General features: G+C 47.8%; 27 non-coding genes across 27 annotated transcripts; all 27 read right to left on the bottom strand.

The window, feature by feature from the left end:
* Positions 1-9,867: 9,867 nt before the first annotated feature.
* Positions 9,868-9,939, bottom strand: Trnaa-ugc (transfer RNA alanine (anticodon UGC)). Its single transcript has one exon. It is a non-coding gene; the product is annotated as a tRNA-Ala (tRNA).
* Positions 9,940-10,054: 115 nt separating this feature from the next.
* On the bottom strand, positions 10,055-10,126 carry Trnaa-ugc (transfer RNA alanine (anticodon UGC)). Its single transcript has one exon. It is a non-coding gene; the product is annotated as a tRNA-Ala (tRNA).
* Positions 10,127-10,236: 110 nt separating this feature from the next.
* Trnaa-ugc (transfer RNA alanine (anticodon UGC)) lies at positions 10,237-10,308 on the bottom strand. The gene has a single exon. It is a non-coding gene; the product is annotated as a tRNA-Ala (tRNA).
* A 111-nt stretch (positions 10,309-10,419) lies between these two features.
* Positions 10,420-10,491, bottom strand: Trnaa-ugc (transfer RNA alanine (anticodon UGC)). The gene has a single exon. It is a non-coding gene; the product is annotated as a tRNA-Ala (tRNA).
* Positions 10,492-10,601: 110 nt separating this feature from the next.
* Trnaa-ugc (transfer RNA alanine (anticodon UGC)) lies at positions 10,602-10,673 on the bottom strand. Its single transcript has one exon. It is a non-coding gene; the product is annotated as a tRNA-Ala (tRNA).
* A 115-nt stretch (positions 10,674-10,788) lies between these two features.
* Positions 10,789-10,860, bottom strand: Trnaa-ugc (transfer RNA alanine (anticodon UGC)). Its single transcript has one exon. It is a non-coding gene; the product is annotated as a tRNA-Ala (tRNA).
* Positions 10,861-10,975: 115 nt separating this feature from the next.
* On the bottom strand, positions 10,976-11,047 carry Trnaa-ugc (transfer RNA alanine (anticodon UGC)). Its single transcript has one exon. It is a non-coding gene; the product is annotated as a tRNA-Ala (tRNA).
* A 4,849-nt stretch (positions 11,048-15,896) lies between these two features.
* Positions 15,897-15,968, bottom strand: Trnaa-ugc (transfer RNA alanine (anticodon UGC)). Its single transcript has one exon. It is a non-coding gene; the product is annotated as a tRNA-Ala (tRNA).
* A 112-nt stretch (positions 15,969-16,080) lies between these two features.
* Trnaa-ugc (transfer RNA alanine (anticodon UGC)) lies at positions 16,081-16,152 on the bottom strand. Its single transcript has one exon. It is a non-coding gene; the product is annotated as a tRNA-Ala (tRNA).
* Positions 16,153-16,262: 110 nt separating this feature from the next.
* Trnaa-ugc (transfer RNA alanine (anticodon UGC)) lies at positions 16,263-16,334 on the bottom strand. Its single transcript has one exon. It is a non-coding gene; the product is annotated as a tRNA-Ala (tRNA).
* Positions 16,335-16,444: 110 nt separating this feature from the next.
* Positions 16,445-16,516, bottom strand: Trnaa-ugc (transfer RNA alanine (anticodon UGC)). Its single transcript has one exon. It is a non-coding gene; the product is annotated as a tRNA-Ala (tRNA).
* Positions 16,517-16,627: 111 nt separating this feature from the next.
* Trnaa-ugc (transfer RNA alanine (anticodon UGC)) lies at positions 16,628-16,699 on the bottom strand. Its single transcript has one exon. It is a non-coding gene; the product is annotated as a tRNA-Ala (tRNA).
* A 110-nt stretch (positions 16,700-16,809) lies between these two features.
* Positions 16,810-16,881, bottom strand: Trnaa-ugc (transfer RNA alanine (anticodon UGC)). The gene has a single exon. It is a non-coding gene; the product is annotated as a tRNA-Ala (tRNA).
* Positions 16,882-16,993: 112 nt separating this feature from the next.
* On the bottom strand, positions 16,994-17,065 carry Trnaa-ugc (transfer RNA alanine (anticodon UGC)). Its single transcript has one exon. It is a non-coding gene; the product is annotated as a tRNA-Ala (tRNA).
* A 110-nt stretch (positions 17,066-17,175) lies between these two features.
* Positions 17,176-17,247, bottom strand: Trnaa-ugc (transfer RNA alanine (anticodon UGC)). The gene has a single exon. It is a non-coding gene; the product is annotated as a tRNA-Ala (tRNA).
* Positions 17,248-17,360: 113 nt separating this feature from the next.
* On the bottom strand, positions 17,361-17,432 carry Trnaa-ugc (transfer RNA alanine (anticodon UGC)). Its single transcript has one exon. It is a non-coding gene; the product is annotated as a tRNA-Ala (tRNA).
* Positions 17,433-17,542: 110 nt separating this feature from the next.
* Positions 17,543-17,614, bottom strand: Trnaa-ugc (transfer RNA alanine (anticodon UGC)). Its single transcript has one exon. It is a non-coding gene; the product is annotated as a tRNA-Ala (tRNA).
* A 113-nt stretch (positions 17,615-17,727) lies between these two features.
* On the bottom strand, positions 17,728-17,799 carry Trnaa-ugc (transfer RNA alanine (anticodon UGC)). The gene has a single exon. It is a non-coding gene; the product is annotated as a tRNA-Ala (tRNA).
* Positions 17,800-17,909: 110 nt separating this feature from the next.
* Positions 17,910-17,981, bottom strand: Trnaa-ugc (transfer RNA alanine (anticodon UGC)). The gene has a single exon. It is a non-coding gene; the product is annotated as a tRNA-Ala (tRNA).
* Positions 17,982-18,094: 113 nt separating this feature from the next.
* Trnaa-ugc (transfer RNA alanine (anticodon UGC)) lies at positions 18,095-18,166 on the bottom strand. The gene has a single exon. It is a non-coding gene; the product is annotated as a tRNA-Ala (tRNA).
* Positions 18,167-18,276: 110 nt separating this feature from the next.
* On the bottom strand, positions 18,277-18,348 carry Trnaa-ugc (transfer RNA alanine (anticodon UGC)). The gene has a single exon. It is a non-coding gene; the product is annotated as a tRNA-Ala (tRNA).
* Positions 18,349-18,458: 110 nt separating this feature from the next.
* Positions 18,459-18,530, bottom strand: Trnaa-ugc (transfer RNA alanine (anticodon UGC)). Its single transcript has one exon. It is a non-coding gene; the product is annotated as a tRNA-Ala (tRNA).
* A 111-nt stretch (positions 18,531-18,641) lies between these two features.
* On the bottom strand, positions 18,642-18,713 carry Trnaa-ugc (transfer RNA alanine (anticodon UGC)). The gene has a single exon. It is a non-coding gene; the product is annotated as a tRNA-Ala (tRNA).
* Positions 18,714-18,823: 110 nt separating this feature from the next.
* Trnaa-ugc (transfer RNA alanine (anticodon UGC)) lies at positions 18,824-18,895 on the bottom strand. The gene has a single exon. It is a non-coding gene; the product is annotated as a tRNA-Ala (tRNA).
* A 3,809-nt stretch (positions 18,896-22,704) lies between these two features.
* Positions 22,705-22,776, bottom strand: Trnaa-ugc (transfer RNA alanine (anticodon UGC)). The gene has a single exon. It is a non-coding gene; the product is annotated as a tRNA-Ala (tRNA).
* Positions 22,777-23,933: 1,157 nt separating this feature from the next.
* On the bottom strand, positions 23,934-24,005 carry Trnaa-cgc (transfer RNA alanine (anticodon CGC)). Its single transcript has one exon. It is a non-coding gene; the product is annotated as a tRNA-Ala (tRNA).
* A 99-nt stretch (positions 24,006-24,104) lies between these two features.
* On the bottom strand, positions 24,105-24,176 carry Trnaa-cgc (transfer RNA alanine (anticodon CGC)). The gene has a single exon. It is a non-coding gene; the product is annotated as a tRNA-Ala (tRNA).
* Positions 24,177-24,661: the final 485 nt, after the last annotated feature.

Below are 24,661 nucleotides of genomic sequence, written 5' to 3'. Positions count from 1 at the left end.
TGGCTTCTTTGTGATAAAACGGTTGTTTTGTTTTCTCTGCGATAAGTCGGTTGTTACCAGCATCAAGGTCAACCCGGCGCAAAGGAAGGTAAAACAAGAGGGCGGGAACACTTCCTCCTCACCCCGCAAATACCGTGCGCTCTGCTTTGCGACAATCAAGCATGCGGGGCTAAAGCCGAATTTTTTCTATTTTTTAGACTCTTTCTGTTGCGATACTGTGCATAGTTTTGATTGGGTCTGTGGTTATCCGTGGAGGACTTCATATTTCTGTAAAAAAAAAGTGAGGTTCGCTTTGCAATTTTCAAAGTTCAATTGAAAAAAAAAATCTCCCCAATTAAAAATTGTCCAAAGTAAAAATTTCCAGAAGGTAATTGCCGGAAGTCGGACAATCCTCCGGGGAGTACGTATATCCAGTTAGAATTCTTTATCACCGTAGGTGATAAAAAAAAAACCCGTTTGTGCACTGCTATCAGGTTGATCTCTAACTTTATCTTAGCCATGTCTTCCGAAAATTGTCCTGGCTGTCTTGATTCCATATCGATTACATTATTACATTCAATAGTGCCATTTTCAAATTGTTTCTGAAGCTGGTTTCTTCGGAAAGCCAAAATATTACACCGCTGTATTGCAAACGCTCGCAATTTCAGTTTAAACTCTTCCCACCCCATTATCCAGGTGCTTTTTCCTGTCATTATTTCAGCGATTCGGTTCTTTATAAAGTCGTTAAACTCCTGATCGTCGAGCAAAACAGTGCTAAGTCTCCAAAATTGCCAGCCAGTACGATCCCATTTTTCTGCAGGAGCCTGGCCCAATGATGCCATAACCAAACAGTGATCACTGAAATACATTAGATGTGCCTTATATTTCATCAGTCATACCGAATTCGTGGTTGCACAGTAAATTCGATCCAGTCTATTGTGTGTGTATTATCTTCAAAATGTGTGTAAAGCACACGTCTTTGAGGTGTTTCTTCCGCTACATCAAACATCCCATAGTATTCGAGTATCCCCTCCAATATTTCAATACTTCGGTCGTTGCCCCATTTCTGGTTACTTCGGTCTCTTTAGTTTAGCGTACAGTTGAAATCTCCCAGTACCACCGCTTTATATACATCGCCCATGTAGCTTATTAGACATATAAAGAACGCTGTTCTCGCTTGCACTTATTTGGGGACATAGACGTTTATAAATCGCAAAATGTCGTTGTCAATCTGAACATGCAGCACTGCAACTCAGCCTTTGTCATCCACTGCATGCGATATTACCAAGGTCGTGCTGTAGACTGGGAGGTGGTGAGTTCGAATCCTACCACCGGCTGTGCTGTCTGAGGTTTTCCCTGGGTTTTCCGAAGACTTTCCAGACGAATGTCGGCACTGTTCCCCCTGAAGTCGGCCCAGGACGCATACTAATCCCCCTGTCCCCCACTCCTTCCTGCTGTCCTCTCTCCGTCCGTCGACATCTGTACGCCGCTCATAGCCACTGTTGCTTCGCGGTGCTAACACACACACACAAAACGCATGCGATATTGGTACAAAACAGTCTTGCTTTCTCAGCATCAGCAGACAACCCGCTGATAATCCCACGGCGTGACTTACGACGACATCGTTAAAGGCTGGTTCACACTGCCACGTTCGCGCTTACGGGTGACTTTGCAAGGTGACGGGCGAGACAAAATGCATGCGCGGCATCCGAACTTTTCTGCCAACCTATTGGCCAGTGCGCTTACGGTTACGGAGCTTGCGGGAGAAAAGTTGAAGTTGAACCCCCACCGTAAGCGCCCGTAACCCGTAAACGAAAGCGTAAACGAAAGCGTAAACGTGACAATGTGAACCATTCACATTGTACATACGTACCAAACATTTATACATACGTTTGCGAGCTTCATGTTGAGGCAGAACCTATCACGAAAACATCAGACTATGTTGATCGCAAGACAGGGAAGGAAGTCGTGGTCCTACTGAAGGTCACAGGGCTGACTCTTGATGGTGTATCTGTATCTGTACACCGCGTGCACCAGTTATTTGTCTACTGCAAGCACGTTCACGACAACAGGGACGAAACGGGACAACAGGCAAGAATTGGCAAGTGTTCCGAAAGACAGGGGGGGTTAGTGTTATCTGTTATGTTCTGCATGGCTACTGCTTTTTGCTTTCTTTATTGCACGCCACAACTTTGTGTTACGAATATATATCTAAAAAAAAGGCTTTGCTCGCTTTGGAGTTTTCCCCACATAACCACTAACCTCCTTATCTTTCGGAATGTTTGCCAATTCTCGCCTGTTGTCCCGTTTTGTTCCCGTGTTCGTGAACCTCCCATTTCTGTAACCGGTATGGTGCCAAGATCACTTCATTCACATAATCCCCTCCACACTGTAACAAAGCGGCTATTCACCCCGGCCGTAGAAGCCCGTACGTACACTTTCTTCCCTCCGGGATGTTGACCCACAATTCGCATGAACCTTTAACACGTCACGCCTAATCTTTTAAATACCATACCAATGATGAGGACGGTGCCCAGAAGAAGAACAGCCTCTGTTCGAAATATCGGCGGCTCCTGTCCTGAGGCAACTCCCTTCCTACTTCTCTATCGGTTTGCTGGATTTCTACCCATCTTCATTGGCCGACGGGTGTTTTCCTGTTTCTTTGTTTACATAGCTCTGGACTGAAAGGGTTCAGGCAGGAACTGTTGCATTACAAGGTTAAAAGTACTAGTACTAAAGTAAGTAGTAAAAGTAGAGTACTAGTAAAAAGAACTATAAGGGTATATTTACGGGGTTTTTATAAAGGTACGTCAATACCGATGTGTTGCAACAGCCGCGCTTGATGGTACCTGCCGTCGAAATTCGCATCGTTTTCCTGTTAAACAACGACGACTTTAAACTCATATCGATTCCCAACGACAAGAAAACGTATAATTAGCGACGTATACGACAGGGTTCACACTATGGCAGGCATCCACCATAGCAGGAGCCAACACCGGGAACTGACTTGGTGACTTACTAAAATAAGTATTTAAAGAGATTGAAACATTTATTTTACTGAAGAACAAGCTTTCGGACGGAGTCCGTCCTTCATCAGGTGCGATACACTGAACACTAGGTAGAGTTATTTATACTAATGTACATCAGAGAAAGGGGACAGCGAAGGTGGTGAGGAGGAGATACAAATTCTTATTAGAGAGGACTGAGGGCGCGAAAACGAAAATATAAAAGAAAGCGATGTACAGTCGGAGCGTTACCGGAGACCAAAAACCGTTGAGAGATCTCAGGTGAGCGAACATCGTAAAGAAGACCGCTGGAAGAAATATTACACTGCTGGGGTTTGAAAGATAAACAATGGCAGCACTCGTGTTTAGCCTGCATTCTAGCGTACAGAAACTGACAAAAGGCATCGGCTATTAGGAGTTTTGCAAAAGTTGTACATTCTTAAAATGGGTTAAAAAAAAAAGAAAAAAAAGGAAAGAAAGAGTAAAGTAATGAGCAAAGAAAAATAAAATCTGGAGAAATTGTGACATGACCTATGTCGACTATCATGCTCCTTAAGTCCGAGGCTGTTTCAAAGTCGTCGCGTTAGTTTACTTACTTACTTACTTAGATATATACTCAATTACACGACGACAGTTCATACTCTGGCACACTAGAGATTGAACCCTGTCATAGCACTATAATTAACATTGGTATTTCAGTTTTCAAAAGTCAAGCGTCGTCGGTACAACATACCGCTAGGGGGGGCAGAGGCGAAGCCTTAGTCCCTGCGTGAGTTGGTATTCATAAGGTGTTCGAAGCAGAGCTTCAAACCGAAACTTTTTTCGGTTCGTTTCGTGTTTGGGTTCAGCCATAAAGGTTCAGTTCCGGTTCAGCTACGCAGTTCACATATATCGGTTCGATTAATCGGTTCAGAGGCTGTAAACTGGTTCGGAGCCGGTTCGAGGTTCTAATATGCCACAAAATGCCACTAAATGCCACAAACAGGACCTCCTTTCATCCCTTGCGCGAGCAACGCGCCGGCAGTCTAGGCAGGCAGACCTCTCGAATCCCCACATCACCCCTCACCACAAACCACCCGAACCGGTAGCCGAAGTTTTTATATCGCTTCGGTTCCGGTTCAGCTCCAAGATGGTGGTCGTAATTACGGTTCAGTTACGGTTCAGTTCCACCTAAAAATTACGGTTAATTCGGGTTTTCAGTTTCGGTTCGACGCTCTGGTTTGAAGTATGTATGAGATGCCACCGGAAGCCGGCCCCCGAGGTTGGCCTTCCTATTATTTGATGCAAATACACACGTTTTGGGAGCTTCCTTCATGGACCTTTCCGAGAAGATTTCTTTTGAAAAACTATGTTCTTAAAAATATGCTGGCACTCGCCAGGTTTAAAATAGGCGCGTGTTTATACCAAATTACTGTCATTGGTAATTTATGTTATTGGTATCTTATCTTCATGACAGTTCAATTAACATCTTTAGGGCAAAGGGAACATTTCTGGCTCGATACAATGTTTCACAGAATCGCGCCACCAGCATCAGTTAACTCAAGCGTCGTGGTCATCGCGTACCGCGAGGGGAGCAGCAGTGACGAACATTTTTATTCTAAACGCATCCGCCACACCGGCAAAGTTGGATAACTGGCACTGATGGTATGTAGGAGTCGCCAGACTCGATCTTCGCGCTTCCGGTGATCACCGCGGTAACAGTTCTTATGCTCTTGTCTCTCTCTGGTCTCTGGTCTGGTGCTCTGGTCTCCCTTCAAATCCGCGTACTGATCTTTCGCCTTTGGGCTAGGATCTTTCGCGGTGGAGGGAGGCGAAAGGGAGCCGGTCCTTCATATTTGGAGAAGGGCCCCTTGATAACGCGGTCCGCCCTGGGTGGGCCGTGTCTTTGAACGCGCGGCCGATAACAAGGTCGTCGGGGCAGTACCGCTTGCGGTGTTGTTCCGGGAAGATCTTTTCCTGATCTTGTCTCTCTTCTCTGGTCTCCCTTCAAATCCGCGTATTGATCTTTCGCCTTTGGGCCAGGATCTTTCGCGGTGGAGGGAGGCGAAAGGGAGCCGGTCCTTCATATTTGGAGAAGGGCCCCTTGATAACGCGGTCTGCCTCTGGGTGGGCTGTGTCTTTGAACGCGCGGCCGATAATAAGGTCGTCGGGGCAGTACCGCTTGCGGTGCTGTTCCGGGAAGATCTTTTCCTGATCTCCCTTCAAATCCGCGTATTGATCTTTCAGGCGGTTTTTCGCACAATAAATATCACAATTTGTCTCTTGAATTTCAGAACCTTACGCTTGGTAATACGAGGTGTACTATTTTTTAAATGTGGTGTGGGCAAGTTTTCGCTTGTACCATCCTAAAGTTGGCAATGCGACTGTTATCTAGCTCGCGGGATTGTAACGTGCAGGTAGTATCAGGGCAAAGGGGATCACCTCCAGTTCGCCTGCTTGATGACAATACACAAGGTCACAAGCTTGGCTGTATTAGTTACCGAGATAAACTTTCAAATTTGGATCCGTCATTTCCGGGTGGCCTTCGGCGGTCCAGACTTCGGAGAAGCAGCTGTACACTCTAAATCCGGTCCCCCTTATCGTCTCCCTTAACGGCCTGTAACCTGTGTTACAGGGGTTACATTGGCATTTCCCCCTTAAAACCATGGGTTACTTCGTCTACAACCCATTCCAAGGGTTACATGAGCATGCTGTAACGCTTCGCAACCGTGCTACAAGGGTGACAGTGACGTGTCACCGATGTCACCCTTGAAATATCACGCTTACGTAATTCCAATCACCCATACTCTCAACCGTAACCCTTATTACGAGGACAAGAACGAATTTGCTACAAGTTTCGCGTCTTCTGCGCCTGCGCTTAAACATTCAAACTGAACGGACGCGGACGCTCGGAGCTTCGAGTCGAGGCTTGGATCAAGTTGTCTCTGCGACCCGTTGGCTTTGAACTCTTCGGCCTTGTTGTTGTTGCTGTAGTGATGTTCACTTCCGAGGACATTCGCGGCAACCTTTGCAGTCAGTGCAAGCAAAATGAGTGTGATTGTGCTGAGTTTATGAGGAAGACTGAGGATCATGCCGGCGACCGCACTGGGTGGTGTGTGTTCTACGGCTATTCATCTTCAACACAGGGGCGTCTTGAATCAATTGGTGAGTGTCTTCCGCAGTTATTAAAGCCATGAATCGTGCTGTCGCAAAACAAACAAGGGGCGGTGCTTTTTGTAGACGTGCCTCGCGTTGAGGAGATGGCTGTGGCCGCCATTCGCGACGAAACAGTGAGCTTGCAACGGTGTGTATCTCTTCTCTTTTTAGATTTGTCCCTCTCTTTCTTTTAATGTGCGACCGGCTTTTGAGAGCGAGTGTAGCTGTCTCACGCAAGCTAAGGCTTGTTCATGCATGTGTCTTTTCAAGATGCAGAAACGGTGATGACCTGGGTGCACCGGGATCGAATTTCGCGGCGCAGTCAGCCTCTGTGTACAACTGTTCGACTATTCTAGAATGATTGGGAGTACAAGCTACGGTACACCACCAGGATAACGCAAGCCGCAGAGTGAAGTCCCATGCAATATCTTACATGTACTTGTCAGCATTTCGTATATGGTTCCCAGGAGCAGATTTGTTGTCAGTAATTCAGATCCGTCATGTTGTCAGTACTCACATCCGCATCAACAGACAGCTGGCTTAACGAAGCAAACAAATGTTTCCCGACTCTGAGTAATTGTGAAATAATTTTGTAATTTGTCATTTAGCCATAATAAATCTATGTGTTCCATACTCGGATTTCATGTACAAGTGTGCATGCGTTTATTTTATCACAAACACAATTTTATTTTCATGCCTGTACACTGCCACTTCTCTAGAAGTACATGAGCTGTGGCCACACGGCGATGCACTCAGCGAGCGGGCTTCACCACAAGCTGCACTGCTGTGAGGGGAAGAGCGCTGCAGAGGACTGGTAACGCATAAAGCGGGGTTCAGCGCCTACGAGAAGGGTTACGACTCGTAACCCATAAGGCTAAAAAACTACGGCCTTGGGTGTCACCCTTATGTGCAGGCCACGCCTACATAACTCGTACAAAAGGGTTAGACCATTCCCCCTGATGTAAGGGTTAAAAATGATCAATTTTTAACCCTTACTATGGGTGACCCGATTTAGAGTGTATTTCAGGCTGTCAGGGCAAGCCTTTCGTAGCCACTTTGCCCGTGAGGAAGCACCATACGGTCTTGTGGAGTGCTCTCGCCGCTGGCTGACGTCTACTCGAGTTTTCTAACACGTTCAGAGTGAGTGACAAATCATGTTCGACCCTCCCGTGTTTGGATTGTTCGCTTGCTACGGCCAGTGCCAAAAGCAAACTCTCCTAGAGAGTGTTGTTGTCTAGCTTGTAGGATTGTAACGTGAAGATAGTGTCCGTCCAAAAGGGATCACCTCCATAGGGAGCCCTCCTACTTGATAATAGTACATGCACTCACAAGGTCACAAACTACCATAGTTAGATGTCATGCTTGATGACAATACACACACAAGCTCACAAGGGAAACCTTCCCGCAGAAAGAGTTAGAATGTATCGAAACGGACGACCGTCGAGTTTTAATGGAAATGAAGAGCTCTGTTCCCATTTGGTGGTGGTGGTGGTGGGTGGTGAAAGGGCTCGCCGTTGTTGGCCTCACAGAGGTGGGCAACGTCACGACTGACGCCCTGGGGGAATGTGCGTCCTGGGCCGACTTCTAAGGGAACTGTGCCGACATATGTCTGAAAACGTCTGAGGAAAACCCAGGAAAAACCCCAGACAGCACAGCCGGCACCGGGATTCGAACCCGGGTACCTCCCAGTCTCGGCGTGACATGGCCAGTACGCTAGTTCCCATTTGGTCTACCTCTGTGGAAGGCCGGTTGCGTCTACAAATGATGGCCTCAAGCGTGTCGCTACGCTGCAATTGCGATGAGCATGTTAAGAAAGATTATGTTGCGCCAGTGCGCGCCGGCTGTTTCAAGGTTGGTCATGAGCCTTGTCATGCTCTGTGCAAGCGTTGTTGCGATGACCACGCCATAGCTTCATGGACAGTAAAGACATGGGTTTCACGTGTAGTCGGTGATCGTGTCGCCGGACGCTCCCGTAGTGTCTGTTCCGGCGATTGTGGGCGAGCCAATGGAGCAGCCGCTGTAGTGTGGCAGTTCAGGAAGGTCCCAGCGGTTGATCTGCGGCAGTTGCTCTTACATCTGTTCGTTGTACAGTCGCGACGAAGTGTGGCAGCTGTGATATCGCCCCTGTGAGTGATTCCTTCGGTCCTGTGGTTGAGCACGTAAACACTGTAGACGATGGCAACGGAAGTGTCTCGTGTTCCGAGTCCGATAGGTTGGTAATCGATTTGGATGCGGGTGATGTGATGCCAGGCACGCCTGGCTGAAAACGGAAACATGACTCCTCAGGCGTGTCTCCTGATGCAGTAGGGGACGCCGCCATCGTCGCTAATTACTTGTAGACTCCTGATTCGATGACTGGAGACTTTCTTGTGGCTTGCCGTCGAGTCTTTCCATTTGAGGTCGGATCGTCCGCCTTCGCTTACTGAAGACGTTGCATCCGCGGCTCCGACGAGGTTTTCGACTTTTCCTTCAACCTCTGATAAATTTTCACCACTCTTTTCGGTGTGGTCCTGATGCCGAGTCTCGCCGTGGCCATCTGGGTGTTGGACGTCAATAGCTTTCGCTTGGTTGTCGTTCTCAGCGTCGTGGTAGCTCGTGGTCGCGTCGCTGCCGCCAGCTGGTACCTCTGCTGCTCCTGCACTATTTTCCTTACTTCCGTCTTTCTTCTTAGACCCATCTTTTAGGATGGTGTCGCTCCTGGTGGCGATGTCTTCGGAAACGCACTTGGAATTGTTGATGTCTTCCTCACAACGAATTACTCCTCCAGCGGCGCCTCCCGCTTGTGTACTCTCTTCGACATCCATGAGGTCTGTCGTTGACGAATCCCCCACTGTTCCTCTTGTTTTAGAAGCGTAGCTGCTGACGGAGTCCTCTGTCTCATGCCCGAAGCCTTTACATGTCTTACACCACGGAGCCTTGCATGCTTTCCGAAAATGGCCGACTCTCTTACACCGTGAGCAGAGCGGTGGCCTGCCGGGAATATCGATTAGCACCTGACCACCCATAATCTTCATCAGGTGGGGAATGCTTTCGACACTGACGCCGTCGCGCAGCACAATAGAAACTTGACGCGTCGTCGTTTCAGCGCCGGCAAACGCCGTCGACCGCCATCTCTCCCTTTTGATTTCTTCCACCTTTCCATAGGTGCTTAGAGCATTGGTTACTGCGTTATCCGGTACATGCATTGGGAGCCAGTGCACGGAAAGACGAACTTCTTTCTGATTCGGGTCCAGGATAAGGCATTTTTTATTCTTCACTGTGATAGTTTTCTCCGCCACAAGCTTTTCCTTCGGCAGCCTTGAGTGCAGTGTTAAAGCCCACACGTGATTATAAAGGTACGCCCCAAACTGGGCCACATCGTCTTTCGCGATAATTGACAACACCCCTTCCGCAAAATCGTCGGCTCGGTAAGGCCTTCCAGCTGGATCCGCATGCAGAAATATGGTGTTAAAGGAAATATTGCCAGTCGGCAACGTAGGCAGGAGAAGTCTGTACGTGGTAGAAGTCTGACTTGCCGTTTGTCCTTCGGTGAAATCCCGGCTAGGGTTAGCCGTGTTGGCCGCTCCGACGGAGCTCATGTTTCCCACAACCTTTCGCTTGCGCTATCGGAAGTAGAATACCACTGAGCTACACCCCCGATGATCACTATGTCATAGTGAAATCATCCTTAGGGAATTGGTACGTGTTCGAGCCCCTATCCGCCAACTTGCATAAGAATGTCCAGGATATGAAAAAAAAAAACATGCAATGGAGGTGCTGGGGATTGAACCCGGGGCTTTTCACATGCAAATCGAACGCTCTACCACTGAGCTACACCCCCGATGATCACTACGTCATAGTGAAATCATCCTTAGGGAATTGGTACGTGTTCGAGCCCCTATCCGCCAACTTGCATAAGAATGTCCTGGATAAGACAAAAAAAAAAAAACATGCAATGGAGGTGCCGGGGATTGAACCCGGGGCCTTTCACATGCAAAGCGAACGCTCTACCACTGAGCTACACCCCCGATGATCACTACGTCATAGTGAAATCATCCTTAGGGAATTGGTACGTGTTCGAGCCCCTATTCGCCAACTTGCATAAGAATGTCCAGGATAAGACAAAAAAAACATGCAATGGAGGTGCTGGGGATTGAACCCGGGGCCTTTCACATGCAAAGCGAACGCTCTACCACTGAGCTACACCCCCGACGATCACAACGTCATAGTGAAATCATCCTTAGGGAATTGGTACGTGTTCGAGCCCCTATCCGCCAACTTGCATAAGAATGTCCAGGATAAGACAAAAAAAAACATGCAATGGAGGTGCTGGGGATTGAACCCGGGGCTTTTCACATGCAAATCGAACGCTCTACCACTGAGCTACACCCCCGATGATCACTACGTCATAGTGAAATCATCCTTAGGGAATTGGTACGTGTTCGAGCCCCTATCCGCCAACTTGCATAAGAATGTCCAGGATAAGAAAAAAAAAACATGCAATGGAGGTGCCGGGTATTGAACCCGGGGCCTTTCACATGCAAAGCGAACGCTCTACCACTGAGCTACACCCCCGATGATCACTACGTCATAGTGAAATCATCCTTAGGGAATTGGTACGTGTTCGAGCCCCTATCCGCCAACTTGCATAAGAATGTCCAGGATAAGACAAAAAAAAAAAAACATGCAATGGAGGTGCCGGGTATTGAACCCGGGGCCTTTCACATGCAAAACGAACGCTCTACCACTGAGCTACACCCCCGATGATCACTACGTCATAGTGAAATCATCCTTAGGGAATTGGTACGTGTTCGAGCCCCTATCCGCCAACTTGCATAAGAATGTCCTGGATAAGACAAAAAAAAAAAAACATGCAATGGAGGTGCCGGGGATTGAACCCGGGGCCTTTCACATGCAAAGCGAACGCTCTACCACTGAGCTACACCTTTTTTTTTTTTTTTTCTGATAAAATACACTGTACACTTTAAAAACCTTCCCTGAATGTCACCCCCTACCTAATGGCTGCTGCTTTGCGGCCGTACACTTGTCTGCAAAGATTAGCCTCCCCTTTCTCTACTTTGTTTTTTACAATCTTCCAGCAGTCTTCCAGTTCGTCGTCTTGCAGCACGCTCAATGTCCACAGCAGCTTTTCTTTAAAGCGTTCCCACGGAGGCACTGGCTTTTCTCGGCACTCGATCTCGTCCATTCTGAAACTCCACAGCGCGTATAGTCCCAGCACTATCAAGCTTGCCACTGCGTCGCTTTCCGAAGCCTCACCAAAGTCCAGAAATTTTATAGTAAGCCACTGCAGCGTGACGTCCTTCTCTATCAGTTCTCTAAACCCACACCAGAATTGCAGAGCTCTTCTGCATAGCAGAAACACGTGAGTGAGCGTTTCCTCTTCTCCCGGACAAGCCGCGCAACATATCGACCAAGGTACGATAAATCCCTTCCGTCTGAGCCATGATTTTACAGGAAGCACTTCCCAATGAAGGCTGAAGAAGAAGTCCTTCGCTCCTGTGGGGACCTTGAGTTTCCTTACTCTTTTAAGGACACCCTCGTTATTATTGGGGGGCCTGCACATTCTATAAAGCGGTGTAGGTAGACTTGCTGCGATCGTGTCCCAGTAGAGCTTCTTCTTCCCCACAGCCGTCAGGTAATCCCACGAGAACCGTTGTTCAAAAAAAGTTACTGCTTCTGCTATTTCCCTGTAGAATGCCAACGCGGGCGTTCGGCGGCTTGCGCCTACTGATGATGCCGTCCACCTCGCAATGTAAGCGCAACCAAGCACTTGAAGCGCCGCCCTTAGGAAAGGATCTTTCTGATCCCGGAAGTACAAGAAGCGTTGCACTTTTAGTTTGATGCTCAGGTTCACCAGTCCTAAACCACCTTTTTTTAAGCTAAAGAAGAGATTCGTACGTCGCATCTTCTCCATCGTCGATTTCCAGATGAAGGTCGCGCACATTCTGTGGAACTTGTTGCACGTATCTACGTCGATTCTGGAACACTGCGCAACGTAGAGCACTGCGGGGTATAGCACCGTGTTGCAGATATAGGCTCTGTTGGTGAAAGACAAATATCTTCCTTGCCAACCTGTGAGGTTTCCACGGACTGACGTCAGTTTCCTTGCCCATGTCGTTCCTCTGTCCGAATTGAAGGTAACGCCCAGATACTTTCCAAGTGTTCTTGTCCAGGAAATTCGCATGAATTTTTCCGGTGCGTACGTCCATCCGCCCAGCCAGGTCCCCAATGACTTCGCCAAATTCAAGCAGGCTCCCGATACTTTGCTGTAGTCTTGTATTGTCCTGATCGCTTCGCAGACCTGTAGTTTAGATGTGCATATAACGGCGATGTCGTCTGCATAAGCCAGCAAGTTAACGTGTTCGGCCCCCATCTGTATCCCCTTGATGTACTGGTTTCCTGCAATCCTCCTGCACAAAGGTTCCAGATAGAGAGCGAAAAGCACTGGAGATAAAGGGCAGCCTTGGCGGACCGAAGAGAGGATGGGTATTCCCTTGCCAACACTGCCATTCACCCGGAGCCGAGTAGATACTTGATTGTAGCAAATGGTGAGCCATCTGATAAGGAATCCCCCAATTTGGCATTTTCGCAGCACCGCGAACAGAAAAGAATGACTGACACGGTCGAACGCTTGGCTCAAGTCAGTTTGAAGTACTGCAAAAGGCTGAGATGATAAGTCCGCTACTTCACACACAGTGCGCATGATGTGCAAATTTCTTGCAATTGACCTCCCGTGCAGGCCGTATGGTTGATGAGTTCCTATAACTTCCCGTAGTCCGTTTTCCACTCTTGCGGAGAGAATTTTCGCTAAGATTTTGTAGTCAGTACACAAAAGACTGATAGGCCGGTAGTCAGAGAGAGATGGAGTGTCCTTATTTGATGTCTTTTTTGGTATTAAGACTGTGATGGATTGTCTCATGCTTGGCGGAAGTAGGCCTCTTCTGGCCACGTCTTCGAAAACTTTCTTCAGAATACCACATAACAGATCGCTGAACATTTTATAGAAACTGGCCCCTATACCATCAATACCAGGAGATTTATTCCTTCCAAGCTTTTTTATAGCTCTGCTTATTTCATCTTCTGATATTTCTGTGTTGATAATCTCCTGACATTGTCCGCTCACCGTGGGTAATCCTTCCAGCCATGACCCATATCCGCCTTGTAGACTTGGCTTCTCTCTGAAGAGGCTGGTGTACTTCTCTTGAAATGCATCTATGATGTCTTCCTCCTTGGTCATGGTACGGCCCTCATTTTTTATCGCATTGATGGTGTTCCTGTCTGCTCTTTCCCGCTCCTTGAATCGGAACACCTTGTAAGGCGTCTCCTCCCTTGCTAGCGTTTGCACTCTACTTCGAATCAGCGCTCCACGGTGTTCTTCTTCGTACAGCTTTTGAAGTTCATTTTTAACTGCCTTGATGTCTTCTTTAAAACTGCCTGGATGACTACATTCTGCTTCTACCAATATTAACAGCGTTCCCATGAGCCGTTTCTTTTCCCGTTTTTTCTCGAATGCTCTGATCTGCGAATACTCGATGGCTATTCTTTTCACCTTCTGTTTGAATCCTTCCCATGTGACAGCATTTACGTCTTCGTCCGTGCTATATTCTTCTATCAGTCTCCTCATTTTTTCCCGGAAGCCATCTTCCTCCAGGATACTTTCATTCATTTTCCATATACTGTGTCGTTCGTTTACTTTACTGGTTGGCCGTTTCTTCACAGCAACTGACACCGAGACTAAAGCGTGATCCGAGAAGAATTGAGGCTTCACCTCATAGTTACTCACATGCGGCATTAGTGTTCCGGATATATACATCCTGTCCAACCTCGCGTGGGAAGTCCCTTGGAAGTGAGTGTACTTCATGCTATCTGCCGACTTTCCATCCCATACGTCCAGTAGGTCACTATCCTGTATTAATTTCAGGAGATCCTTCCTACTTGTGTCAGCCTTCACTTGCTTGTACGAGCAGTCTTCTTTCCTCAGTACGCAGTTAAAATCACCACACATCAGGACCTCCCATGTAACGTTCACAAACTGCTTGAGCGACGCGAAGAAGTCTTTTCTGTCCGTTGTTTCATTGGGAGCATACACACATACGATTCTGATCATTCTCTGGCCATGCAGGACATCCACTATACACAGCCGTCCACTTTCGTCAAGCACACTATCAATCACAGCTAATCCCGCGTTTTTCCTCACCAGAATCAAAGTGCCCGCACTCCCACCTATTGCTGTTGAAGAGTAGCACCAAAATTTCTCCCTAAAGAAATTCACGAGTTCTTTTTCTTGTTCTATCGTAGCAATCTTTGTTTCTTGAATGCAGGCAATATCAACTCTCTCGGCAGATAACACATCGCTAGTCCACCGCTTCCGCTTTCTTGATAACAAACTCACTACATTTAATGTTCCCACCTTTATTGTCTTCGTACTTGCCATCTTGCGCTTAGTTGATAAAGCTGGCGTAGCCCCTGACTAAAAGAAACCGGGATCGTCCAACTGTGATGACCCAACTTCCTCCAAGGGCAACTGTACTTCAAGGGTACGTCCCTGACATGCTTTCTTTTTTATGTTCTCCAAAATGTCTTCCTGGTTCGGTTCCGCTGATTTGATGTTTTTTCCAGTGTCCTCCCCTTTCCTTTTCCCGTGCGCCTCATGTACAAGGGACCAGTCCTTCACAGTCTCTTTGCATCCTGGCGGCGTTGTTCTATTGTCTCCCGGGTCTCCTTCCATTATATTTCCTTTCCCTGCGACGAAATTAACTCCAGCTGCTTGTTGTTCCTTTTCCTCTCCTTGCTGCATGGCATGTTCTGTGTCCTGGATGTCCATTACGATTTCTTCATTATGTTTTTCCGGCCATCCTCTTGTCATTGAAGCATAAGTCCGAACGCAGTCCTCCTGTACATGTCCAAATCCCTTACAGCTACGGCAGTAGTCCGTCCTGCATTGGCTTCGTATGTGTCCCACCTGCTTGCATCGCAAACATAATGGAGGCTTCCCTGGGACCGATATCAGCACTGTCACGCCCATTATTTTGAGCTGGTACGGAATGCTTTCAGTGGAAACGCCGTCCTTAAGCTGTACGGTGACGGAACGTGTAGTTGTTTCCACACCTTCCAGTCCAGGTAGCCGCCATTTCTCTCTAACAATGTCAGTGGTTTTTCCGTACGTGGACAGTGCCCGGCGTACTGCTTCGTCCGAGATATTCATTGGTATCCAATGTAGCTTTAGCGTAACCTCGCTTGAGTTGGGGTCGATGATCATACACCTTCTTCCCTTCACTTTCAACTCCCCCACTTGCCTTAGTTTCTCTTTTTCCGCCTCCGAATGAAAGGTGACGATCCACACGTGGTTGAAAAGATACGATCCAAAGCTTGCTATCTCCTTCATGTTCACAGCTTCACCCAAAGGGGCCACAAAATCCTGCCCTTTGTACGGCCTGGCCGACGGGTCTCCATGAAGAAACACAGTGTTCTTTGAAATTTCACCTTTTGGTAACGTTGGCATGATTATTCTGTACGATTCCTGTACCATGTTGTTAGCCTCATTCCTCAACGACGACGATTCATCCCGGCTAGGGTTAGCCGTTACAGCCGCTCCAACGGAGCTCATGATGCACACAACCGGTTAGCACAAGCGCCGGAAGTAGAAAGACCACTGAGCTACACCCCCGATGATCACTACGTCATAGTGAAATCATCCTTAGGGAATTGGTACGTGTTCGAGCCCCTATCCGCCAACTTGCATAAGAATGTCCAGGATAAGAAAAAAAAAACATGCAATGGAGGTGCCGGGTATTGAACCCGGGGCCTTTCACATGCAAAGCGAACGCTCTACCACTGAGCTACACCCCCGATGACCACTACGTCATAGTGAAATCATCCTTAGGGAATTGGTACGTGTTCGAGCCCCTATCCGCCAACTTGCATAAGAATGTCCAGGATAAGACAAAAAAAAAACATGCAATGGAGGTGCCGGGTATTGAACCCGGGGCCTTTCACATGCAAAACGAACGCTCTACCACTGAGCTACACCCCCGATGATCACTACGTCATAGTGAAATCATCCTTAGGGAATTGGTACGTGTTCGAGCCCCTATCCGCCAACTTGCATAAGAATGTCCAGGATAAGAAAAAAAAAACATGCAATGGAGGTGCCGGGTATTGAACCCGGGGCCTTTCACATGCAAAGCGAACGCTCTACCACTGAGCTACACCCCCGATGATCACTACGTCATAGTGAAATCATCCTTAGGGAATTGGTACGTGTTCGAGCCCCTATCCGCCAACTTGCATAAGAATGTCCAGGATAAGACAAAAAAAACATGCAATGGAGGTGCTGGGGATTGAACCCGGGGCCTTTCACATGCAAAGCGAACGCTCTACCACTGAGCTACACCCCCGACGATCACAACGTCATAGTGAAATCATCCTTAGGGAATTGGTACGTGTTCGAGCCCCTATCCGCCAACTTGCATAAGAATGTCCAGGATAAGACAAAAAAAAACATGCAATGGAGGTGCTGGGGATTGAACCCGGGGCTTTTCACATGCAAATCGAACGCTCTACCACTGAGCTACACCCCCGATGATCACTACGTCATAGTGAAATCATCCTTAGGGAATTGGTACGTGTTCGAGCCCCTATCCGCCAACTTGCATAAGAATGTCCAGGATAAGAAAAAAAAAACATGCAATGGAGGTGCCGGGTATTGAACCCGGGGCCTTTCACATGCAGAGCGAACGCTCTACCACTGAGCTACACCCCCGATGATCACTACGTCATAGTGAAATCATCCTTAGGGAATTGGTACGTGTTCGAGCCCCTATCCGCCAACTTGCATAAGAATGTCCAGGATAAGACAAAAAAAAAACATGCAATGGAGGTGCCGGGTATTGAACCCGGGGCCTTTCACATGCAAAACGAACGCTCTACCACTGAGCTACACCCCCGATGATCACTACGTCATAGTGAAATCATCCTTAGGGAATTGGTACGTGTTCGAGCCCCTATCCGCCAACTTGCATAAGAATGTCCAGGATAAGACAAAAAAAACATGCAATGGAGGTGCTGGGGATTGAACCCGGGGCCTTTCACATGCAAAGCGAACGCTCTACCACTGAGCTACACCCCCGATGATCACTACGTCATAGTGAAATCATCCTTAGGGAATTGGTACGTGTTCGAGCCCCTATCCGCCAACTTGCATAAGAATGTCCAGGATAAGACAAAAAAAAAAACATGCAATGGAGGTGCCGGGTATTGAACCCGGGGCCTTTCACATGCAAAACGAACGCTCTACCACTGAGCTACACCCCCGATGATCACTACGTCATAGTGAAATCATCCTTAGGGAATTGGTACGTGTTCGAGCCCCTATCCGCCAACTTGCATAAGAATGTCCAGGATAAGACAAAAAAAACATGCAATGGAGGTGCTGGGGATTGAACCCGGGGCCTTTCACACGCAAAGCGAACGCTCTACCACTGAGCTACACCCCCGATGATCACTACGTCATAGTGAAATCATCCTTAGGGAATTGGTACGTGTTCGAGCCCCTATCCGCCAACTTGCATAAGAATGTCCAGGATAAGACAAAAAAAAAAACATGCAATGGAGGTGCCGGGTATTGAACCCGGGGCCTTTCACATGCAAAACGAACGCTCTACCACTGAGCTACACCCCCGATGATCACTACGTCATAGTGAAATCATCCTTAGGGAATTGGTACGTGTTCGAGCCCCTATCCGCCAACTTGCATAAGAATGTCCAGGATAAGACAAAAAAAACATGCAATGGAGGTGCTGGGGATTGAACCCGGGGCCTTTCACATGCAAAGCGAACGCTCTACCACTGAGCTACACCCCCGATGATCACTACGTCATAGAGAAATCATCCTTAGGGAATTGGTACGTGTTCGAGCCCCTATCCGCCAACTTCCATAAGAATGTCCAGGATAAGACAAAAAAACAAACATGCAATGGAGGTGCCGGGTATTGAACCCGGGGCCTTTCACATGCAAAACGAACGCTCTACCACTGAGCTACACCCCCGATGATCACTACGTCATAGTGAAATCATCCTTAGGGAATTGGTACGTGTTCGAGCCCCTATCCGCCAACTTGCATAAGAATGTCCAGGATAAGACAAAAAAAACATGCAATGGAGGTGCTGGGGATTGAACCCGGGGCCTTTCACATGCAAAGCGAACGCTCTACCACTGAGCTACACCCCCGATGATCACTACGTCATAGTGAAATCATCCTTAGGGAATTGGTACGTGTTCGAGCCCCTATCCGCCAACTTGCATAAGAATGTCCAGGATAAGACAAAAAAAACATGCAATGGAGGTGCTGGGGATTGAACCCGGGGCCTTTCACATGCAAAGCGAACGCTCTACCACTGAGCTACACCCCCGATGATCACTACGTCATAGTGAAATCATCCTTAGGGAATTGGTACGTGTTCGAGCCCCTATCCGCCAACTCGCATAAGAATGTCCAGGATAAGACAAAAAAAAACATGCAATGGAGGTGCCGGGGATTGAACCCGGGGCCTTTCACATGCAAAGCGAACGCTCTACCACTGAGCTACACCCCCGATGATCACTACGTCATAGTGAAATCATCCTTAGGGAATTGGTACGTGTTCGAGCCCCTATCCGCCAACTTGCATAAGAATGTCCAGGATAAGACAAAAAAAACATGCAATGGAGGTGCTGGGGATTGAACCCGGGGCCTTTCACATGCAAAGCGAACGCTCTACCACTGAGCTACACCCCCGATGATCACAACGACATCGTGAAATCATCCTTAGGGAATTGGTACGTGTTCGAGCCCCTATCCGCCAACTTGCATAAGAATGTCCAGGATAAGAAAAAAAAACATGCAATGGAGGTGCCGGGTATTGAACCCGGGGCCTTTCACATGCAAAGCGAACGCTCTACCACTGAGCTACACCCGTTTTTTTTAGTTCTTTTGTTTTATTTTCATAAAATTTATAAAACACGACCTGTGTGTATTTCTAGTAAAAAGAACACATGTGCTGTCGACTGTTGACGGTGGCTCTGCCGACCTGGTGCTTATTTTCTCTTTTTCCCCGACATTACACTGTTCTTCATCCAACATGCGAATGTTTTTGGCTGGAGCTGCCTAATTATAGGCTGAAGTTCTTCCCATTCTCGTTCATCACAAAGCCTCTCCTTCCCTATTAGTGAGAGCGTCCAGCAAAGCTTCCCTTTCAGGTAGATAACCGGCGACTGCACCCCTTCATGACACTCTACCCGCGCCGTCCTCGACTTCCATAAAGCATGTAGTCCGGCCATTAGTATAACACATTGCACTTCGACGTGCTCTTTGTTCGAGCAGTTGAGGAACTTCAGCAATTCATATGTGATTTCCTCGTGGACCTGCAGAGACGCTCGCAGATCACTCCAGAAAAGTATCGCGTTTTTGCAATCGTAGAAAATGTGCCGGAGGGTTTCTGCTTGGCCGCACGGATCGCAGTTTGCTTCCCGTGGCATGAAGAAACCCTTTGCTTCCATCCACTGTTTCGTAGGCAGTACTTCTATATGGAACCTGACGAAAAAGTCCTTTGTTGCTGTTGGCACAGGGAGATGCCTGATACGTTTCAGGACATCTTGTTGCATCAAGTGCGTGAAAGGTTGACGGTAGAGCGGCGTGGAAACACGTTGGACACCGTGTCCCAATACAGCGTCTTCCTGTTCACAGAGGCAAGGTAGTCCCACGAGAACCGCTCCAACAGGAACTTAATGCTCTACCTTATGCTCTTATAGAATTTTAGCGCGAACGATTCCGTTGCATATGCCTGGGTGGTGACCATCCACTGTTGAAGGTATCGAGATCCCAATGTTTGCATGGCAGCTCGTAGCTCTGGTGTCTGTTGGTCTCTGAAGTAAATGAAAAACTGAACCGTGATTTTTAGTTCCAGGTTGATCAAACCGAAACCACCAGATTGAAGGGGCCAGTATGTATTCGTCCGTCGCATTCGCTCAAACTTTGAATTCCACAGATAAGTGGCGCAGATTCGGTGGAATCTCTGCATAGTTGTTGCATCAATGCAGATTGCTTGAGCCGAGTAAAGCATGGCTGGAAGAAGGACAGTATTTCAGATGTAACTGCGATGCAGGAGTGACAATTCCCTCCCTCTGTACGGCTGCAGTTTTCCCTGCAGCGCGTTCACCTTGTTGTTCCATTTCTCTTCATTCGTTGTGTGCGGGTCCCGTTTAACACCCAGGTATTTGCCCAGTTCCGTTGAACATTCGAAGCTCATAAATCTATCTGGCGCACTGTCCCATTCTCCGACAAAAGCGCATTTTGAATTGGCGATGTTTACCGCAGCTCCGGATGCCTGGCAGAAGGCCTCGAAGATAGCGAGCGTTGTTTTTATCTCTCCTGAATTGGAGCAGATAATTGCAATATCGTCAGCGAAAGCTAAGAGCTTGATTTCCTGCTGCGCTAGATTCATTCCGGTGATTTCCTTGTTCTGCAGGATGAAACGACAGAGCGGTTCCAGGTAGAGTGAAAAAAGGGCTGGGGATAAAGGGCAGCCTTGACGAACCGATTTCGTGGCACTGAACTTTGGTCCCACGTTTCCATTGACAATTAGTTGCGCTGAGATGTCTTTGTAACAGACTTCCGTCCAGCGCTCGAGGTCTTCCCCTATGCCAACCCACCGCAGGAGACCGAAAAGAAATTTGTGGCGTACCCGATCGAACGCTTGCCTCAGGTCGACTTGAACAATGGCTAGTGGAATTCCCGTCCCCCTAGCGGTTTCACATACCGTTCGCATTACATGAAGGTTACTTGATATGGACCTGCCCTTCGCGCCGTAGGTTTGGTGCATACCGATTATCTTACACAGCAAGCCGTCCAGACGTCGCGCTAACACCTTCGTCAGTATTTTGTAGTCTGTGCAGAGTAGGCTTATGGGCCGTAGCTCTGACACTCTTGGTGCTTCTTCTTGGGTAGATTTCTTAGGAATCAGCACTGTGTAGCTCTTCCTCATGGATGGTGGCATCAAACGTCGATTTTTGATGTCTTCAAAAACAGCTTCTAGTATGGGAGAGAGTTCTTCCACGAATGCTTCGTAGAAAGCCGAGCCTATTCCGTCAGGTCCGGGCGCCTTGTTGCGTGGCAACTTCCTTATAGCGTACTTTATTTCCTTTTGTGTTATTTTTCCTCGAACTTTCTCTCCATCTTCTTCTGTGGCCTTTGGCATATGTTGAAACAGATCTACATTGTCCCCGGTAGCAGGGTCGTCCCTCTTGAACTGATTTCGATAATGCTCGTGCGGCCTCTATTGTCGGCGCATCTTAGTGCACGATACCTTCAACACGTAGGCTCGAAATCTGATTTCTCTTAATTCTCTCTCGTTCGTGTAAAAGGAAGACCTTGGTTGGAACCTCATCACGCTCAGCTGCCTGAACGCGACTCCTGACCTGAGCTCCTGCGTATCTCTCCCGCATCCGCTTTAACATTCCTTTCTTAATTTCTCGGATGTCCTCACCGAAGTGTCCAGGATGCTCTTCTTCCGCCTTGAGTATCGTCCTGAGGCTGTCCTTCAAAGCTTCCATCTCCCTTTTCCTTTCCATCGATAGCTTCTCCGCGTGCTCTAAGGCCATCGCGCGTATTTCTTGTTTGAAAGTTTCCCATGCGGGGGCATTCGCTCCTTCTCTGTTCAGATTAGAAATCATTTGCTTTATATCTTGTCTGAACTTCCCGTCTTCCAGGACGCTCTCATTCATTTTCCACTGCACCTCTGAGCTACACCCCCTTTTTTTTCGTCAGTTTTTTAAATGATAATCATAATTGGGTGTTTACGTCGCGAGACAACTCAGATCATGAGGTACGCCACAGCGGTCGGTCTGTGGATTGCTTTTGCCCACCTGAGGGTTCTTTAGCGTGCGATGAAAGCTCATCACACGGCACCCGTATTTAACGTACATCGCGGAAGACGGCGTGTCTAAGCAACTTGTACTCTGCCACCAAGTTGCTGGCGTCCTCGGCCGGGTTCGAACCCGCGATTTCGGGATCAGAAGGCGAACACGCTACCGACTGAGCCACCGAGGCCGGTGTCTTTTTCATTTTTTTCATAACATTTATAAAACACTACCTGTGTGTATTTCTAGTAAAAAGAACCCATTACGCTGTCGACTGTTGACGGTGGCTCCGACGACCTGGTGCTTATTTTCTCTTTTTCCCCGACATTACACTGTTCTTCGTCCAACATCCGAAAGTTTTTGGCTGGAGCTGCCTAATTAGAGGCTGCAGTTCTTCCCATTTTCCTTCATCACGAAGCCTCTCCTTCCCTATTAGTGAGAGCGTCCAGCAAAGCTTCCCTTTCAGGTAGATAACCGGCCACTGCACCCTTGCATTAGACTCCACCCGCGCCGTCCTCGACTTCCATAAAGCATGTAGCCCGGCCATTAGTATAACACATTCCACTTCGACGTCCTCTGAGCTACACCCCCATGTTCTTTAGTTCATGGTGGCTTCGTCATTTCGGCATGTGTTACGTGTTAATCGTGGTCCTTTTGCTCAAAGGAATGGCTGGGGAAAAAGGAATCCTCTGGAGGTGCCGGGGATTGAACCCGGGGCCTTTCACATGCAAAGCGAACGCTCTACTTCCGAGCTACATCCCCACTTTTTTTCTTTTCCACCTTTATTTTTCAGAGCTTACTACTCTGAGTCACGTCGGCTCAATACATCACAATACCATACACTATACGACAAAATCACAGAGAGAGAATACGATGTTTCTCCTCTATACCGGACACGTTAATAACACAATTTCTACAAAACATTCAGCCTTTCGCAGACTGTATCTAACCACTCAGGCACTTCTAAGAGCTGAGTACAAGATAACTTTACCTGCAGTAGTTCGGCTTTGAAATATTTCATAGGAGGACACAAGGGCTCTTCGTTCCTATCGGCCATACGAAGCTTCCACAAACAGCACATGGCAACAAGAAGAACGATATCGTATCTCACATTTTCACCGGGGCGTAATGGGAGGAAGCGGATAGTGTGAGGATTAAGCGAAAGACGGCGCTTAAGGACTTTGAACTGTAAGTCATCCCAAAAGAATAAAGCTTCAGTGCAGTCCAGAAAAAGGTGATCGACAGTCTCGGGCGTGTTGCAAAATCTGCAATTCACGGACCACGGAACATAGAATCCCTGTTGTTGAAGCCAAGCTTTCACGGGCAGTGTGGACGTGTGTAATTTAAAGAAAAATGACTTCATGTTGGGCTTGACCGGCATCTTCCTGACTCTGCACAATACATCCGTGCCGTGCCATCCGGAGGGGATTTGACGGTAGATGGGCACAGGAAAGAGTACATCGAGAAGATGAGCTACCAACGTTTTCTTGGTGACAGAAAAGAGGTACTCTAAGCTGAATCTAGCCTTCAAGAAGTTTAGGCTCTCGACAACCTCTTTGTAGAACCCGCTTAAGCGTAGACTTTCTTCGTGAAACCCAACATATATATCGCGAATGTAGTTGTACGCAAGGGCCCGCTTGATGGTTTCCAGAATCGGGTGTGAACTCTGCCTATAAAAAAACAGTCTCATGACGAGTTGCTTGATGTAGAGATGCTGTAAGCCTAGTCCGCCGTCCTTGACTTTCTTGAACAGGTTTCAACAGGTTTCATGGTGTTCAACGTTCGAAAGGATGCGAAGACAAAACCTGAGCTACACCCCCACGTTCTTTAGCTCATTGTGGTTTCGTCATTTCGTCATAGGTTACGTGTTAGTCGTGGACCTTTTGCTCAAAGGAATGGTCGGGGAAAAAGGAATCCTCTGGAGGTGCCGGGGATTGAACCCGGGGCCTTTCACATGCGAAGCGAACGCTCTACCTCTGAGCTACACCCCCACGTTCTTTAGCTCATTGTGGTTTCGTCATTTCGTCATAGGTTACGTGTTAGTCGTGGACCTTTTGCTCAAAGGAATGGTCGGGTAAAAAGAAATCCTCTGGAGGTGCCGGGGATTGAACCCGGGGCCTTTCACATGCGAAGCGAACGCTCTACCTCTGAGCTACACCTTTTTTTTTTCGCCTTTTTGTTCTTTATTTGTCTAAAACCACATTGATCACATCATACACCACTTCTGTATATCGTATAAAATGCCCGGTTTTCCTTTCTTGGATGCAGCGTCCTTTCAAGATGCGTATGCAGTTTGATGTCGTCCTTCCTGTATATTACACCTTTTTTTTCTCCTTGAGCAGTCTTTGTCTCCTCTCTTCTGGAGTTATAAGGGGCGCCGGTGAGTATCTGGTTTTCTTGAAGTTTGTGCCGGTGTCCTTCCACTTGAATTCTTTTCCTCCAGCGTCTGAGGCTCTTATGCTTACTTTGCTGTTCGTTGATGGCACCGATTCCGTCACTCCCCCCATATCATGTCCTTCATCGATTTCTAAAACTTTGCCGCTGTTTGGACTTGCGTCCTGCTGCTCGGTGCTTGCGCTTGATTCTGTGCTGGGCACCACGAAGAGTGTTTCGGAGCTCCCTGCTTCGGGAAGACTGTTTTCATGTG

The sequence above is a fragment of the Ornithodoros turicata genome, chromosome 1, assembly GCF_037126465.1.
Source record: "Ornithodoros turicata isolate Travis chromosome 1, ASM3712646v1, whole genome shotgun sequence".
Lineage (NCBI taxonomy): Eukaryota > Metazoa > Arthropoda > Arachnida > Ixodida > Argasidae > Ornithodoros > Ornithodoros turicata.
This window is presented reverse-complemented; position numbering and strand designations above follow the sequence as displayed.